At 42.3% G+C, this 17,073-nt stretch overlaps 1 protein-coding gene across 1 annotated transcript in view; it reads right to left on the bottom strand.

Annotated features, from left to right (window-relative positions):
• Positions 1 to 16,176, bottom strand: part of LOC103593755 (LIM and calponin homology domains-containing protein 1) — a 144,238-nt gene extending 128,062 nt beyond the window's left edge. The window contains exon 1 of the mRNA XM_008576808.1: positions 16,107 to 16,176. The gene's annotated coding sequence lies outside the window, so the exon portion shown is untranslated. The remainder of the gene's footprint in view (positions 1 to 16,106) is intronic.
• Between the last annotated feature and the right edge of the window lie 897 nt (positions 16,177 to 17,073).

The following is a 17,073-nucleotide window of genomic DNA, read 5'->3' as shown; positions in this document are numbered from 1 at the left end:
GAGCGCCGCCGCGCTCCCAAGCGGCGCACTGTAGCAGTGCGCCACCGGGCCGGCCCAACACAGCATAGTTTTAATACACATTTACTCATTAGTTATAAATATGTTAATCATTTCAAAAAATGTAAATTTTGAAATAATCTTCCTTCTTCCCATTCTCCCACCAAAAGCTTCCTACATGCCTGCCATGTGCCAGGACCATTATGTATACCAAGATGGGTGAGTCACTGTCACTACTTCAAGGAATTTATAATGTAATACAAAGTTAAAACACACAACCTCATGAGTAGTGTCCTATGTGAGAAAAATCACTTGCTGTAGGCACAGCCAAAATACCTTTCAAACCAGAAACAAGGGAGAGAGCCCTTGAAGGCAGGGTCATCATCGCCACTCCAGGATGTATGGTTGTCACAGCCATGGGCACTGACAGGACTGAACCCAGGCTACAGCAACGGGGATACTTCAGTGGAGGGAAAGGTGCCCACTGCCTGTGTTTAGGATTTAGGAAGGTGGAAATGGACAGGAAATGGACAGGGAAGAGAGTGCCCCTGGTGGCTGGAATGAAACGCAGCAAAGGCACAGAGGGGACAAGCACAAAAAGAATCATAGGAATGATGAGGGCCCTCTGTGGCCAGTGTAAAGGGACAGCGTAGACAAGTTAAATAGAAACTGTGCCAGACAGTGAGTGACACTCGGTTCCAGGTGAAGGAAACTGAATCATGTCCTGTCACGTGGGAAGGGGGCACCGGGCACAATGAAGCCATGTTTGGTAATGGAGCACTCTGGCGGCATCTGTACTGGCTTAAGGGAAAGCAGGCACTAGAGCTAATCCCTCAGACATAAAGTCCGAACTTTCTCTTTTTCTTTTCATTCACTCTTTTCTTCCCCTTAATATAAAGGAGGAAGTCTATTTCTGCATAGATCGCTTTAAAAAGAAATCATTTATCAACTGGGTCCTTGGTAGGCTACTTAAGAAAAGGTCCTCTCCTGTGGGTAACCAAAAGGAAACATTTAGAATGGCTGAGGCAGGAATTCTGCACACTTCATTGCGGGAAGCCAGCCCACCCAGCCTGACAGCCCATTAGAGATAATCAAAAAATGAATTATTAAGGAAATACAATTAGGGAGCTACTACACCCTCTTAAATCCAAGCAAAGCCTAATCCAGCAATGTAACCTCACAGGCAGGCAACAAGGAAGGCCAGTTGCTCCTCTACCATACAAGCAGCCTGGGTTTAAACCTGAGGCTATGTTTTTTGTTTTTTGTTTTAAGTCAACTGGCCATTCTGATAAATGTGTATTAAACTTGTTCAGGAGGAGAGAGATTAAGTCTATGATTTAAGTCAGCAGACGTTTAATAATACATATTAAGGCACAGATTGACAGGGTAAAGGAGATCACCACATTTTGAGGCAAGTTGTTACTGAATGATAATTATGCTAAAATAAGTTTGAAGCACATTTTGGGGAAGCATCAAAACAAACTCTATAAACGCCCTACTGGGTCTGGCTCATACAGAACTACGTGCTAAGAGAAAAGAAGTGACAAGGACCGTACAACTTTAAATGAACAGAATATTTACTATGACAGATGAGCTTGAGAATGTCTCAAAAACAAGATGCTCAAGTGCACACAAGAGCTCCCCAAGTAGACTCTGTAATTGACGCCTGAAGAACAGTTTGAATGGGAACGGTATCCCCCACTGTGCTGAGAGTCCCTCTTTTGAGGAGGAAGAACCAAGGGCTGTTTACTTGAAGAAGATTAAAAAAGAAGAAGAAGACAGCAACACTGGGGGTCCATTCTGCTCGTCACCAGCCCTGCACATTCTCCTTCCATGGTTTCCATCTGTTTCATCTTTCCTAACAGACGGCTGTTGGGGATACTCAGTCCTTGCCTAAGTCCCCACCTAAGCCAGGCCAAACTTCAAACAAAAAGCATCTTTTCACTGGAGATCCTTCTTCTTTTTTTTTTTTTAAAGGAGTGGGTTGCAGTGTCCTCACTTGAACTTAAAGGCTTAATGAGTCTTGGTGCCAAAAAGCTGGAGACAGGCCAAGTCAGAAAGGCCAATTGATTTGGCAGAAAGACAAGGGAGAACCCTACATAGAAGGCCTATCAAATTCTTACCGGCCTGTTAAGGCCAGAATCTGTAAAGGCAAAGTATGCAAGTTTGCTGAGACTGAGTGAGCATCTGGGTTACAGAAAGAGCTCTGACAAAGAGTTCAAAGACACACTGTTCTCCACTACTGTGGATCTCCGTCTAATCACCTACAAAAGAGGGGTTGGAAGATCTAGGTTGCTCACCTAGTGGGGTTGCAGGGAGGATTAAATAAGGGATGGGTTTGTGAATACTGGATGCAGCAACGGTGATCAGAAGGCACCAGTCTCAAGTCACCAACAACTGGGGTGACCATGTTCTGCAAACAGAAACCGTGTTCTGCTCTTTCTTGATGTGGTCCTTCCCTCAGAGAGATTGCCAGTATCTGACAGCTTAACCCTGATGTACAACAGTAGCTTGCAAATCCAATTTGAATAAGCTAAACTATCATCTCACCCCTAAGCTCTAGGCCCATGTCCCCAACAGCCTGCAGGACTCTGCCCCGGGTGGGCTGTCCAAACTCAACCTGCCCAAACTGAAATCATGACTTCTCCCAACAGAGAACCCTTCCCACCTTACATGATGGTCCCCACCCTACTGCTGATCGTTAGGAACTGAAACACTGAAGTTATTCTTTAGTCTTTTCTTTCATTCATTTCTATACTCTACCAAGTCCTGCTGATTTCTTCTTGTTTCTATCATTCTAGGGATCAAACCTCAGAATCCTTCTATGGCTTACAAGGCCCTGCACAACCTTGTCCCTCCCTACTTCTCTCCATCCACCCAACCTCATGCCATCATCCCCGTCTTCTACATGTTGGCCAAACAAGTCTGCCTGCAATTCCTCCAGTACACAGAGCTTTCTCCTGTCTTAGGGATTTCAAACATGTCATTCTTTCAGCCTAGAGCACGTTTCTTCTCTACTTCCATCTCTCTCCCTTCTTCCTGGTATTCTACCTTCATTCAGTTCACCTTCTAAATGTTGCTTACTCAAGGGAACCTAAGAGTCATACCCCACATGGAGTCAGGATTTATATTCCAGATCTGATTGGCATCCCCCAACCCCCACTGGTAAATGATTTTACTGCATAGTGTACTAGCATTTATTGTGACTTACCACACTTAGTGGTGAGAGAAGCCCTCCCCATCAGGCAGCTCTCTTCTATGTATGCCAAATGCATCGTACTCATTCCTAACTCCAGACCTTTCTCTCTGCTGTCATCCCTGTGTAGGATGCTGTGATAATGCGATTTACAATAGAAAGAAATACATATTTTGTTCTTTGCCTCCATTTCCTGGCGTAGGGTTCCTAAAACCTTGCAATTTCCTGAGAGATAGGGATGCTAGGTGCACCTTTTGTTCTAATATTTGGTCTTTGATCCCAGTTGCTCACACAGACCTCCTAATCCCTTGGAATTTCTTAGGTGATAAGAGTGTCTTTTGCTGTAATGAGGAGACTCTAGGTGGGCTCCTGGATGGGGGCTGGTCACCAGAAAGACCAAGCCATAATTAGAAGCCCAGAACTTTCAGTCCCACCCCCATCCTCTGGGAAGGGGAGAGGGGCTGGAAATGGTGTTAATAACCAGTCATGCCCGCGTGATGAAGCCCCCATAAAAATCCCTGAACTACAGGTTTCAGAGACATTCTGGGTTGCTGAACATGTGGTGGTGCTGGGAGGGTGACCCACCCAGAGAGGCCATGGAAGACCCCACCCCCTGCCCCATACCTGCCCTATGCATCACTTCCATTTGGCTGTTCATCTGTATCCTTTCTCATATCCTCTATAATAAACCAGTAAATATAAGTAAAGTGCTTCCCTGAGTTCTGTGAGCCATCCCAGCAAATAATCAAACTCAAGAAGGGGTTCATGAGAGCCTCTAATTTGTGGTCAAGTCAGGCAGAAGTTGTTGGTAACCTAGAGACCTACTACTTGCAATCAGCGTCTGAAGTGAGGGCAGTGTCATGGGACTGAGCCCTTAGCCTGTGGGGTCTGCACTAACTCCAGTTAATGTCAGGACTGAGTTCAACTATAGGACACCCAGCTGGTGTTGAAGAATTGGTCAGTACGGAGAAAAAAAAAAAAAAAAACTCACACGATTTGGTGACCAAAGGTGCTTTGAAAGTACAGAGAAGAAAAAAAGTTTGTTTTTCCTATAAAGATGATTTTCTCTTTCCTTCATCCTATTCTTGTCTTTAGTAAAATTAAACAGCTATAACATCTCCCCCATAACTGTCTCCTGAGCAAGAACATCCCATACTTTAACCTCTTATTAAATCCTGGAGATTAAATCTGGGTCACTTTTGCATTTACTCATACAATGTTTTACACTGTAACTTAACTGCTTTGTGTGTATGTTCAATCCCCAAGCACGTTATAAAACTTTTGAGGGTCATGCCATATATTCCCCTTTTATGCCCATTGGTGCCTAATTTGGTGCTGTGCAACACATGGGCAATACCCAACAAGTCCCCCATGTGATAAAATGTCCCTGTGAAAAGCTGCACCATCAACTCCCAACCTGTCCTAGATCTGTACATATCTGAGGCACTCCACATCTCATGCTGAAATCATGACAGGAATCCAAGAGAAGCCCTCTTCTTAGAACAAGCAGCTCATTTATCAGTGATGATGTAAACTAGTGTTTGCCAACAGATTTCTTATCTTCAGAAAATTATTTCAGCAACATAGAATGGAGACAAAATTCCATTAGGACATTCCTTATTGGACACTTATTTGCAGACTTACAGACTCGGACTTCACATTCCATGAAAATGTGTCCCCAAAACAAAACCCACAAGTTTATTTCTATGACTCCTAGGAAGATGGAAGTTGTAATGGGGAATCTAACACTTAAAGAAAGTGAATACATCCATCCTTTGGTCTCCCAGTCTTCAGGGTTGGGTCTGTTTTTTAACAAAATCGTGTGGGGTGTGTGTTTGTGCGTGTGTGTGTGTGTGTGTGTGTGTGAGAGAGAGAGAGAGAGAGAGAGAGACAGAGAGAGGATAATATCGACTAAATTGGGAGAAAGTTAAATGTAGTCACTGGTGACCAGGTGACCTAGGTAGAAATCTTCCTACCAAGTCTCAATTTATTCAACAAGTGTCTGTAATAGACGCATTATGTGCCAGACCAATGTCCAATGAGTGAAATACAAAGATAAATAGAAAGGGTGTTCACAAAGCTCTCAATCTGGTACAGGAAGCAGACATGGGACTAAGACGTAGAACTGTGATACTAGGAGAGCAGAGTTGGGTACAGGTCCTTAGAAGCCTGAGAGGAACCCACTGACTCTGCCTGGAGGGTTCTGGAACAGCTTCCCAGAGAAAGAAACCACAACAGACTGGAGGGAGCCCGAGGAAATGACATCACCACAGAGGTCAAGGTTATTGTTTTCAAAACAATCACTGTAGGCCCCAAGCTCTGCCAGCCAAAGTTCATTATTCACAGATGATCAGGTTTGTAAGGGACCCAAACTTTCTTGCCCAGTTTTTGATCACAAGCTAGGCAAGAGAAGGCAGAAAGTAAAATACAAATCCCTTCATCCTGTGGCTTTTTGGCAACCCAAGGGAGAGAGTCGATGGGCACACAGTGACACAGAGCTGCACTGACTGTGTCATATTCATAATTGACTTTTGGCCTATTTCCAACAATAATAATGAGAACAGCTAGTGGCACAAGTGCCAAGCAAGCCCCAGACACTATGTCGAGAGCTTCACTCAGCAGTGTTCTCTCACTGGAATCTCTCAGGGACTTTACGAGGTAATGATTTCCCCATTGTACAGATGAAGGGAAAAAAGTTAACATTTAAGTGCCTGCTATGTTCTAAGCTCTAAACAAAGAGTTTTATCCATGTTATTAATTCATTTAATCCTTAGAACAACCCTGTGAATCAGGTACAGTTATCTGTTTTTATAGATGAGTAAACTGGGACTCAGAGAGGTTAGGTAACTTTCCTAAGGACACACAGGAGGCAAACTGAACCATAGGAAATCACATTCTTTAACTGTTTTTGGTCTACTAACACAACAGTTTCATAGGATTCAACATAAGAGTTCCAAAATCCATTCACTTTCCTCTATACTCTTTCATAAAAGGGTTTGAACTGGCTTTTGTTAAATATATATCCTTGGATAGTAACAAAAAAGAAAGAAAAAGGGTGGGGGTGTATGAAAATCAAACCAGAGAAGAAAGGAGAGCATATCAGTAGGAAGCAGGGGAAGAAAATAAATGTGGTCACACACAGAAACTTGGCTTTGCATTTCCCAATGAGCAGGATACACCCAGCCACAGAGGTTGTCCACATGCCACCATTGCAAGGAAGTGTTGGAAGTCTAAAGGGAGCTTGGGGTTGCTCCTGTGACTGGGAGGCACTACAGGCCGAAGTAATCAGGGCCAAGGAGGCACGACATCTGCACTGGGTGGAACTGTCCAGAAGCAACAAGGAACTGTTCTTAACGATGTCAATAACACATGAGCTCATCCCATTCAAAACTACCAGAGACAGTCTAGGATGTTTGCACATCATCGCAGGGATCCCATTAGCTGTGGCTCCCCTAGACCTCCTGGAATAAATGGTTAATGGAGCTCTAGGAAACTCAGGACAGAGAGATGTCAGGATTAATGCCAGAGAAGCAAACATTGGCTCCAATCCTGGAAAGAAAAGGTCTCAGGTGTATAGAGACAGCCCCTGAGGTAGGACAGAGCTGGAACGGCAGAGGTCTTATTCCAGGAGGTGGCAAACGATCATGAGAAGAAACCCAACTAGACAGCCCCAAGTACACTTGTCCACTCTCATGGAATCAGCCGCCAAGTTATTCAGCAGGGTGTGCTGCAAATCAAAGAAGAAAGTGCAGGCTGCTCAGAGGACACCTGTCTAAGGTTTGCCGGAAGAGCTATAATTGGGAGAGAGGTCTCTTCCCCAACTTCGAGTGCCCCAAGGGAGCAGGGTAGAGATGTGGCTATGAATACAACAGCAATGGCAGCGGCATCAGGAGAAAAACGGTGGCTCCTGTGAGCATCAGCCCAAATCCCTAGTGAAGGGAACTAACAAGCCTGGGATGGGGCTCAGATCAAAATGCAGTTATCACCTAAGGGCTAAGGGAATGGGCCTATAAAAGACAAAGCCTGTTTCTTAGGAGAGAGGCTTTTCTCTGGCCACACCACAAGGAAGGGGTGGTCTGTGGATCTCAGTGGCCTCTGCTTTACCTCACTACACCTTCCCAGGGCAATTCCCCCAGTGGTTTAGAGAGGAGAGGGCTAAAGGAATAGGCTCCTGACAGGAAAGGCCTGGAAGCACAAGTCCCTGCAAAGCACTCTTCTTTGAGCTTACCTTACATAAGCCTAATCCAGACCACAAAGAGATCTAACAAAGATCACCTTTTCTTTACGAGTTCTGAAGACTGTACGTCCTGGTTGGGCATAAGAGTCCCTCAGTGGACATCTGTTGGTTTTGTTAGTCTAACAGCCATTCCTTCTTTGATAACAGGTACCCAGTTTCTACAAAGAGCTTTCCCTCCCCCATTCTCCAAGCATGCAGGGCAGGTGTGGGGTGGGTCAGAGAATGGAAGTGCTCATTCTACTTCCTGGCTCCCAGAGAGGGCAAATCTAGACCTGACATTCAGTTGGTTCCACGATGGGCACAAGACCCAATCCAGGTCAATGAAGAGTAGACACCAGGACTTCTACTGTAATTACACAGAAAAAGTATCTCTTTTTTCCTGCTGCAATTGCAAAACTAGTGTGATGTCAGCTGCAAGCTAATGGTGGCCAACTTTGTCACCACATGGGAAAAACTTACCCAAAGACAAAGTCAATAGAGAAGAAAGCAGAGGCAAGAGACAGACAGATGACAGATGGATGATAGGTAGATGAATGTACAGGTACATAGATGAATGAATAGACAGATGGATGGATGGATAGACAGATGGACAGACGGATATTCAGAATGTTCAGGTGACACAGTTCGAGATGACACCTGTATACCTGGGTATACAGGTACGCCTGCAGCTGGTGTGTTTATATGATTTACTTCTGTGCTTCTTTATATGAACCAATCACTTCCCAATTTTGTTTAAACTTCTTTGAGCTGCATTTATATCACCGGCAACTATAAAAATTCTCACTAGCAAACACCCACTCATGACCCCACCCTCAACATCAACCTAGTCTTTAAATGTAGAAGATCTAATAGCACGTCTCTACACACAGGAAAAGGAGAAAGTGCAAAAGGAATTATACATTGGGTAGTGGAAGGAAAGCGACCTTGATTTCAAATTCACTTGCCTAATTCTAAACTAAGATTCTTATCAAAGATTTCATACAGTGGACAAAGGAATTCATTTGTTTTCTTGTGATTGATCATTAGGAAAAGGAGATTTTCCAATTACTTTCATTTATACCATAGAGACAAAAAAGCGAGCAAGCCTGTTTCTTCCCTAGAGTGACCCCACCAAAAATTTGAAAATATTTCAGAGAATTATTCCCAAAGGGGCAACAAGAGAGCAGAAGGAAGAAAACAAACAGCAGGAATACCTCTGCCTCCCCATGGTGTAGTGGTGACCAGACAACACATCCCTGCAAGGCTTTTCAAGTCTTGGTTTCACACATCAAGCAACACCCAAAAGTGAGGAAGCCTTTTTAGCCTCTTTATGTTCGTGAGTAGAAATAGGACCTTTATACAGGTCTGGTCAAAAGACATGAGGTTGTAAAACCCTTAGGAGTTCATTTCTTTGAGGTTCTTACAATGAATGTTTTAGATGACATGAAAAATGGTAGGCCACTAGCAGCCTGTTTCTTATTCACATATATCTACACTTTCAAAGAAAAGAATCTTTAATACAACTAACTTAAAATATTGGAAGGGTCTGTGTGTGCTCTGTACTTTTCTCAGGGGTTAAGGAAAATCGCAGCAGCCATTAATAGTCCTTCCTGTGTGGAGTTTCTCCTCAAACTTCCTAGTGACATCACCCAGAAGCCTCCATTCTCTAGAAGTACCCTGGCTCTCCATGTCTTCAATGGAAGCTCCTTCTTCCTGGGGGTTTTCCTAATGTAGTAATATTGGTGAATCTGCCTGAACGTTGGCAAGGGTAGAGCGTCTGACTTTGCCAAAGGTGAACACTGAGATAAAGCAAGAATTGGAGAATATGAAAATAAATTCAAACATGAGCCAACTACCTATACAAACACAAAAAAGCTTTAAAATCTATTTTTCATTGTACTGACTTTAAAACCTTAGAAATTCGATATTCTGTTTATATTTGTGAAACATACCTGCTATTATGATTTATCTCATTTACCCTCTATAGAGACTTTTTTAAAAATTTAAGGAAACATCAAAAGTAAGGATGTTAATAGATTATTACATGTTGAATACAAAGGATTCCATGACGCCATAGTGATACTCCAAAAAATAAATAAATAAAAGAGGAAAGGGAAAGCTCATCTCTAAAGAAGACACAAAAATGCCAGCAAACAAATGCAGAAAGAATAGAATTAGAAAATCACCATTTTGCAACTACCAATGTAATGATTGATTCAGGAAAGTATCATCAATGGATATTAAACCCATGGGTGAAAGATTTGGGGATATAAAGTTATTCCCACAGTCTCAGAGTATCTTTCACAATTGACAAAGAGGGGAAAGGCATATTAACAATGCACAAATCTTGGGGACATCACTTTGACCAATTATTGATCTTAAGATTACCAGCAATGGGATAAATTACACTACAGCATGCCAAGAACTTCATAGCATCACTCATGTGGTTACTCTTTTTTTTTTTTTTTCCTTTTTGTCTTTTTTTTTTTTCGTGACCGGTAATGGATCGCAACCCTCGGTGTTGCGCCCGCACCTCGCTCAGCCTGTGAGCGGGAACCGGTCTGTATGTGGGATCCGAACCCTCGGCGGGAGCGCCGCCGCACTCCCAAGTGGCGCACTGTAGCAGTGCGCCACTGGGCCGGCCTCATGTGGTTACTCTTGCCAAAACTGTCTAACCTGAATCTAACCATAAAGAAGCAATTAGAAAAACCCAAATGTGAGACATTTACAAAACACCCGGTCCCAAATTTTCAAAAGTGTTAATGTCATGAAAGACACAAAAGGCTGGAATAATTGTTCTAGGTTTATGGACACTAACGAGACATGGTAACCAAATGCAATGTGTGATCTTTGATTGAACTCTAAAGTTTTGTAAGTTGGTATAAAGAACATTATACTGGGGATACTGGGAACATTTAACTATGGACTATACATTAGACATGACTATATCATTGCTAAATGTCTTGAAGGGTTATGGAGGAGAATGCCCCTATATTTAGAAGGCACATGCTGCAGCATACGGGAGTTGAATTTCATGATGTCTGCACCTTACTTTCAAATGGCTCAGGAAAAAACGAGGCATACATACATAAAGAGATCAAGCAGATACGGCAAAATGGAAATAACTGGTGCATGTAGGTGCAGGATATATGGATATTCATTACATAATTCTTGTAGCTTTTCTGTAAGTTTGAAATTCTTCAAAACCAAAAGTTGGGGGCAAAAAATTGTGAAGAAACTACTGAGAAAAGCTTTCGTAAAAAGTTATTCAATTTACCCAAATGACATTTTACACTGTCCAAACTCAATTATTTAACTTTACAGGGGTAAACAATTTACAACTAAAATTAATTCCATAGTCCTTTGGGCCTGGCCAAATCTTTCCATAAAGAACCAGATAGTAAACACTTTAGGTTTTGTGAGCCACATACAAACTTTCATTTTGTTTAGTTTTGTTTACAACCCTTTAAAAATGTAAGAAACATTCTAAGCAAGAAGGCCAGTACAAAAATAAGCCAAGCGCCACAATTTGCCAACCCTTGATTTAAATGAAATTCCATAGAGTTCTATCTAAATAATAACATCATAGTCAGGAAAACAAGTCAGACACTTTCCTTTCTGGAATTATTTCGAAACAGTCTGGTGTGGGGGCAGGGGAGCAGATGGATCCCATCAGCAAATCCGGCCTGGGAGCAGCTCCTTTACGGCCTTCCTTTTCTTTGCAACCTTCATTTTTTTTACCCTTAAGTCCTCAAGGACACAGTGCAGTATTTGATTAATATTTCTAACAGCTTGACGCTAGTCACACATTTTCAGCTCTGTCACGCTTTGACCCCAGACCTTTTATTAAATGCTCTGTGGAGGGCTCACACCATTGGAGCATTTAACCTCCAAAACTTCAACTACACACACTTGGCAAAAGCAACAGAGGAAGAGATGGTGAGAGCAAAAAATGCATCTACTAGAATTCTATTTGACACATGCACTCTATTTTTTACTTGCTATTACTGTAAGTTATACATTTATGCATAAGTATTACTGGACGGGGTTGTGTATGCAAAGCCATGTGAAGTAAAAGATCTCCCAGGGTGATTCTGAAGCTACTCAATTTCCATCTCACATGCTACCTGTAGGTGCCGGTCTTTTCTCCCTCCTGTGTCTGTAGTCTTTACTCCAGGCCCACCACTCTCGTTGTCTCCATCTGGTTTCTATAGTTCTTTTTTTTTAAAAAGATGACCGGTAAGGGGATCTTAACCCTTGACTTGGTGTTGTCAGCACCACGCCCAGCCAGTGGGCGAACCGGCCATCCCTATATGGGATCCGAACCCGGGGCCTTGGTGTTATCAGCACCGCACTCTCCCGAGTGAGCCACGGGCCGGCCCAAGGTTTCTATAGTTCTACTAAGAAAACTGAAAGCCCTACCTCCTCTGCTGACCACAGCCTCCTATCCTTTCAGCAATCTCATGTGAACCTGGCTTCTTATCTCAAGAGGGACCACCAGGCCCTGATGCTTACATTTTTCTAAGACGACTAACCCCATCCAGTCCTTCTTCAGCCTCTGCCCAGCTGAGACTCAGTGGTTCATCCTCTGCACTCCCTTCTCCCCCCACTCTAGGATTTCTGGCACCAATTTCCCCTCCTCACCCACTCCCAACCTCTTGCTTCTCTCTCCCATTAAAATTCCATTATAGGGCTGGCCGGTTAGCTCAGTTTGTTAGAGCATGCTGCTAATAACACCAAGATCCAGGGTTCAATCTCTGCACTGGTCAGCTGCCAAAAGAAAATTCCGTTATAGAAACAGGATAGTGGTTAAGAGCAAAAGCTAAAAGATCAGACTTCCTGAATTTAAATCTTTCTTATCTGTGTGACCTTAGCCAAGTTAGTTAATCCTCTGTGCCTTAGTTAATTCCCCTACTAAACAGGCATAATAATAGTACCATACATGCCACAGGTAAGGTTGGAATCAGGCTGCTAAGAGGAAAATCAGATCCCAGTCCTAGAAGGTGCCCTTCTGTTTGATGAGAACTGTGAGTTTTTTTCAGACTTATAAACAATGCAGGATATTTTAATGAACAAAGAGCATGGTGTCTCTACACAGTTGCAACTAACACTTAGAGTGGATCCAACTTAGGCAAAAAGGTGAGAGTCTGTTGAACAAAAGGCAGAAGTCACCAATGCTGTGCATGTATTTGCCAGCTAGGGTCATCACACTGTTACAAGACACCAACTGGGCTTCTATTTTCAGTAACACTAAGTGGGAAAGCTCCAAGTAATGTTTAAAAAGAGGACTATACCTTATGAAAGCCCCACTCTAAGACTAGCTGAACTGCTTGGTTTTCAAAATTTGGAATTGTAGAGAGTTCTTAAATTTTTAAATGTTGCTGCATGGATGGTAGCTACAAGTTAGAATTCCTTAATCACCAGCATTCACAAAACTCTCCCTGGTTCTAGAGTGGCACAGTCTTAGGCATTCTCCAAAGACAGGTGTTTGAAACCTGTGTGGATCCATTGTCTGGGAATCGTCACTTTCCTAAGACCCTCCAAACTGAGCTTTCTTTTGACCTCTAACATCAAACAACCCCACACCTGGAACAGTGCAAGTCCCCTTCCTTGCTAGATTGGTCTCTGGATTCAAGATCCGGAAAATACACCTGCTAATCTCAGTCTGTGGCAGCCCAGTAGTCTCAGCTCAGTCATACAGGTGAGGAAAGAAACCCCCTTCTTCCACTGTCCCAAACACTCCTTGCATTCAGCTCCTGGGTTATGGTTTTGTTTCTCATTACTCTGAGTCCTGTACTTATTAGAAATTTGTTTGTATCTGTTTTCTCTGGCTCCTGATCCAGCTTTCTCTCCAAGGCTGGGGCTCATGCTACTGGCTTTCCTCGCCTCTGGCTACCTACATGGTTTATTCCATCTTAGCAAACTCTGTGCCAGGGCTGCCAGCTGGAGGCCCACTGGGGAAGCCAGGACTTGATTCTTGGTCCTCAGACTGCAAAACTCATGCTCCTTCAAATTCACCAGTGGGTCTAGTCCTCCATGGTCAGAGGACTTGGACAGTAACTGGCTTGTCTTCAGTTTTGTCCTCCTACCCAGATAGCAACACTGGCCAGTGTCCTCTGTGTTTGCCAGTTCCTTCAGGTTCACCCTCAGGCTATCAGCAGTCCAAGCTCTTTAAGTATTTAAAGAAGCCCCTGGCTATAATCTGTGCTTCTGTGTTGTTCTAACCATGCTATCTCTTAACCATGGCCTGGACCTACAACCCACCTTTCCACCCCAATAACCTTAACATTCATTAATGGTTTGTAAAAGACCAATCAATGGATAGTGCCATTGTGTACAGGGAAGACTCCATCCTCTCACTCAACATCTTCAGCTAGGTGAGAAGTAAGTTCTATGTAACTAAATACCTCTAGATCCAGAGCCTCATCTTCAGATGAGCCCACTTGGAACCCAAAGTCAGGTCAGTGATATTACTCCCTGACAAATTTATTCCTGGTAATACAGTGGAGAGGTGGATGCCCATAAGAATCTCTGGAGCAAATGTTAGGTAAACAAAAGTTGGTACCAAAGATCCACTTCAATTGAGCTAAGAGAGCATGATCCATGTAAATTAGATCAGAGTTTGACTAGCCTGTTAACATCAGGAGAGGGCTAAGCCCAGCATCATTGGAAAAGCAAGTGCTAGAACAGAAGCAAAGCACTGGGAGCCTGTCTGGGGTTGTCTCCAGTGAGGTGCTGAACTAATCAGGGCTGACCTGAGAGATGAGCTCCGATTTAGATGCAATAAATTGAAAAGTGGAGGTGAGGCAAGTACAGTGTGAGAAGAGAGGAGAAACTCCATAGGAAGGAGGGTATGGAAACAGCAATCAGGGGATATAGATTTTTCTTTGAAGAACGAAGGACAGCAGAGAGGCAGGAAAAAAATAAAAGCTCACATGAACTATGTTGAAACGTGATACCATGTTACGTGACAACCAACATTTGCACAGCACTGTACAATCTTTTAAAGTACCTTATCCACATTATCCTGTTGAAGTTCACAAAAAGTCTATGAAATTGAGTTAATAAATTTCTTTTTTTTTTTTTTTCCTTTTTGTCTTTTTTCGTGTCCGGCAACGGATCGCAACCCTCAGTGTCGCACCCGTACCGGACCGGGACCGGCAACGGGATCGGGACCGGCAACGGGATCGCAACCCTCGGTGCTGTGCCCGCACCTCGCTCAGCCAGTGAGCGGGAACCGGTCTGTATGTGGGATCCGAACCCTCGGCGGGAGCGCCGCCGCACTCCCAAGCGGCGCACCGTAGCAGTGCGCCACCGGGCCGGCCCAAGTTAATAAATTTCTTATCATTGTTTTAGGAAAGAAAAAAAAAAGACTCAAGGAGGTTAGATGATTGAAGCAAAAACTTGAATCTTTATTCTTCAGGCTCCAAACTCTATGCTCTTTCAACTATATCAGTAGGTCCCAAACAATATTCTGAAAGTAGCCAAAATAAGAATCTATTCTATGTGATTCCACCTACTTAAAGTTCAGGAGAAGGCAAAATAGATGCTATGGTGACAGAAACCAGGACAACAGTTGTCCTCAGGAGGTTGAGATTAAGCAGGAAGGGGCATGAGGGAACCTTCTGCTTTATGTCTTGATTAGAGTACAGGGTCCACCATGTACACATTTTCAAAACTGATTAGATTATATATTTAGGAGCTGCATGTTTTATTGTATGTACATTTCACCTCAACAAAGCAAAAAGCAGTATCCAAATTACAAAATGTATTAAACATATTCAAATTCTGAAATCTTAATTTCAAGTTTATGTCCATCCATCTATAAGTATTATAACACTAGCTTATTTTGTGTCTAGAACCACTTCATAGAAACTCTTAAGTCCTTTGTCACAGAAGCAGTCCTTTGTCATAGTCTTCTGTCCAATGACAGAGCCTAGCTTTAAAACATAAAACAGTTATTGTTCACATTTGAATTTTAACAACAGTGCAAATCAAACATGTTTAAAATACCTTAGTAAAGTAGGCCCAGTGAAGATCATTACCTGGTATGCTTTTAAGATGTCATAGTTACAGAGAAAAGAGCTGTGGTTACTAGAGGTGGAAAAGGGGAGGGGAGGGGCAGAGGGAAGGGGCTAATGAGGAATTGGTCAACAGACACAAAGAATGATTGAATGTTGTAAAGATGAATAAGCTAACTAACCTAATCTGACCATCACACATTGTACACAATTACTGAAAATCAACATTGTACCCCACATGTATGTATAATAAATTATCTTAAAAATAAAAAAATTTTAAAAGATGCGGTAAATATAGAAGTACTGTTTTCACTTGGCACAAGCTACTTTCATTCGTGATTTAAAAGGGGAGAAAAGTTGCTACTTTTAGCACAATCAGGTCCACATTCTTACAATTACCAGGGTCCAAATTTCTACACAGTAAAAGCTGGTTGGAGCTGAGCAGCAGCTCCGTGATGCTCCTGCTTCATCTTGTTGGCTATCGCCACAGTCCCCACCACTCCCTACTGTAACACCAAGACGCACTCACCTACTTGTGTTTCCTGTCTAGTCTGGATTTTTTGAGTTTTAGATTCAAACTGTGAATAAATTCAATACGTTAAAAGTTTCATAAACTAAATGAATAATATTAATAATTTTTCTTGAGTAAAACCAACCAGATTTAGACTATACTTACTCGCAGAGAAGGATTCCATTTTCTAACCCTGTCCGGAAATCTTTATCTCCAAAACTTCTCCCAGTTACTTGCTGGAACAGAAAAAAGAAAAAGAGAGCATAAATTTTTCTTTTTTAATCACAATGCTCAATTTTTTTTTAAATATTCAAAAGCCTTGAAATACTGGTGACATTCCAAGAATGGGAAAAATCTGTTAGATCTGAATTTCCTTCCCATGTGTAGTTTTGCCTAGAGCAGCTAAATTTATATTTAGACCATTTCTTTGAAGCTTTTTTCCTATACAATACCTTAAAGAATATCTGCTCTTCCTTATAAGAATTTTTCACTTTGGGGAATTGGTCATGATTAAGTCAAGGCCACAGTCTCTTTTATCCAGAGGATCCAACCCACACATGCTTTCAAAAAAGCCCATGGAAAGCACGACCTGAGGATAAAGTCCCTATGTACTAATACATTAAGGGAGTTGGGAAGGAGAGGACCCCTAACCTTGAGAGACTAACATCAAGACCAGAAAATTAAAGCCAATATCCATAAATAACATGGCATGAAAGAGAAAAAAATTAAAGCTGGAAAGGATAATTCTCTCATATCACAGGACTGATGGCCACTCTTGGTGTCTCTGGCTCTCAGCAGCCCTTTGGCCTAGGCACCAAGGAGTCATCCATTTATTTGTTCATTCAGTAAATATTTATAGAACACATATAATATGCCAGGTAGATATGTATACTATAAACCCTAAATCAACCTCTAAAATATCTAAATAAAAAGTTATAGCTCATAAGCCAAGAAAGAAGATAAAATGGAATCATAAATAATACTCTAACAATTAAAAAAAGGCCCAAAAAAAATGGAAAAGGGAGCAAAGAACAGATAAAATAAATACACAACAAATAGAAAGACTACAGACTTAAACCTGACCATATCAACAATTACATTAAATATAAATGGTCTAAACATCCCCAATTAA

This window comes from Galeopterus variegatus, unplaced genomic scaffold, assembly GCF_000696425.1.
Source record: "Galeopterus variegatus unplaced genomic scaffold, G_variegatus-3.0.2 Scaffold1406, whole genome shotgun sequence".
NCBI classification, from domain to species: Eukaryota; Metazoa; Chordata; class Mammalia; order Dermoptera; family Cynocephalidae; genus Galeopterus; species Galeopterus variegatus.
The sequence above is the reverse complement of the archived record's forward strand: the minus strand, read 5'-3'. Positions and strand labels throughout refer to the sequence as shown.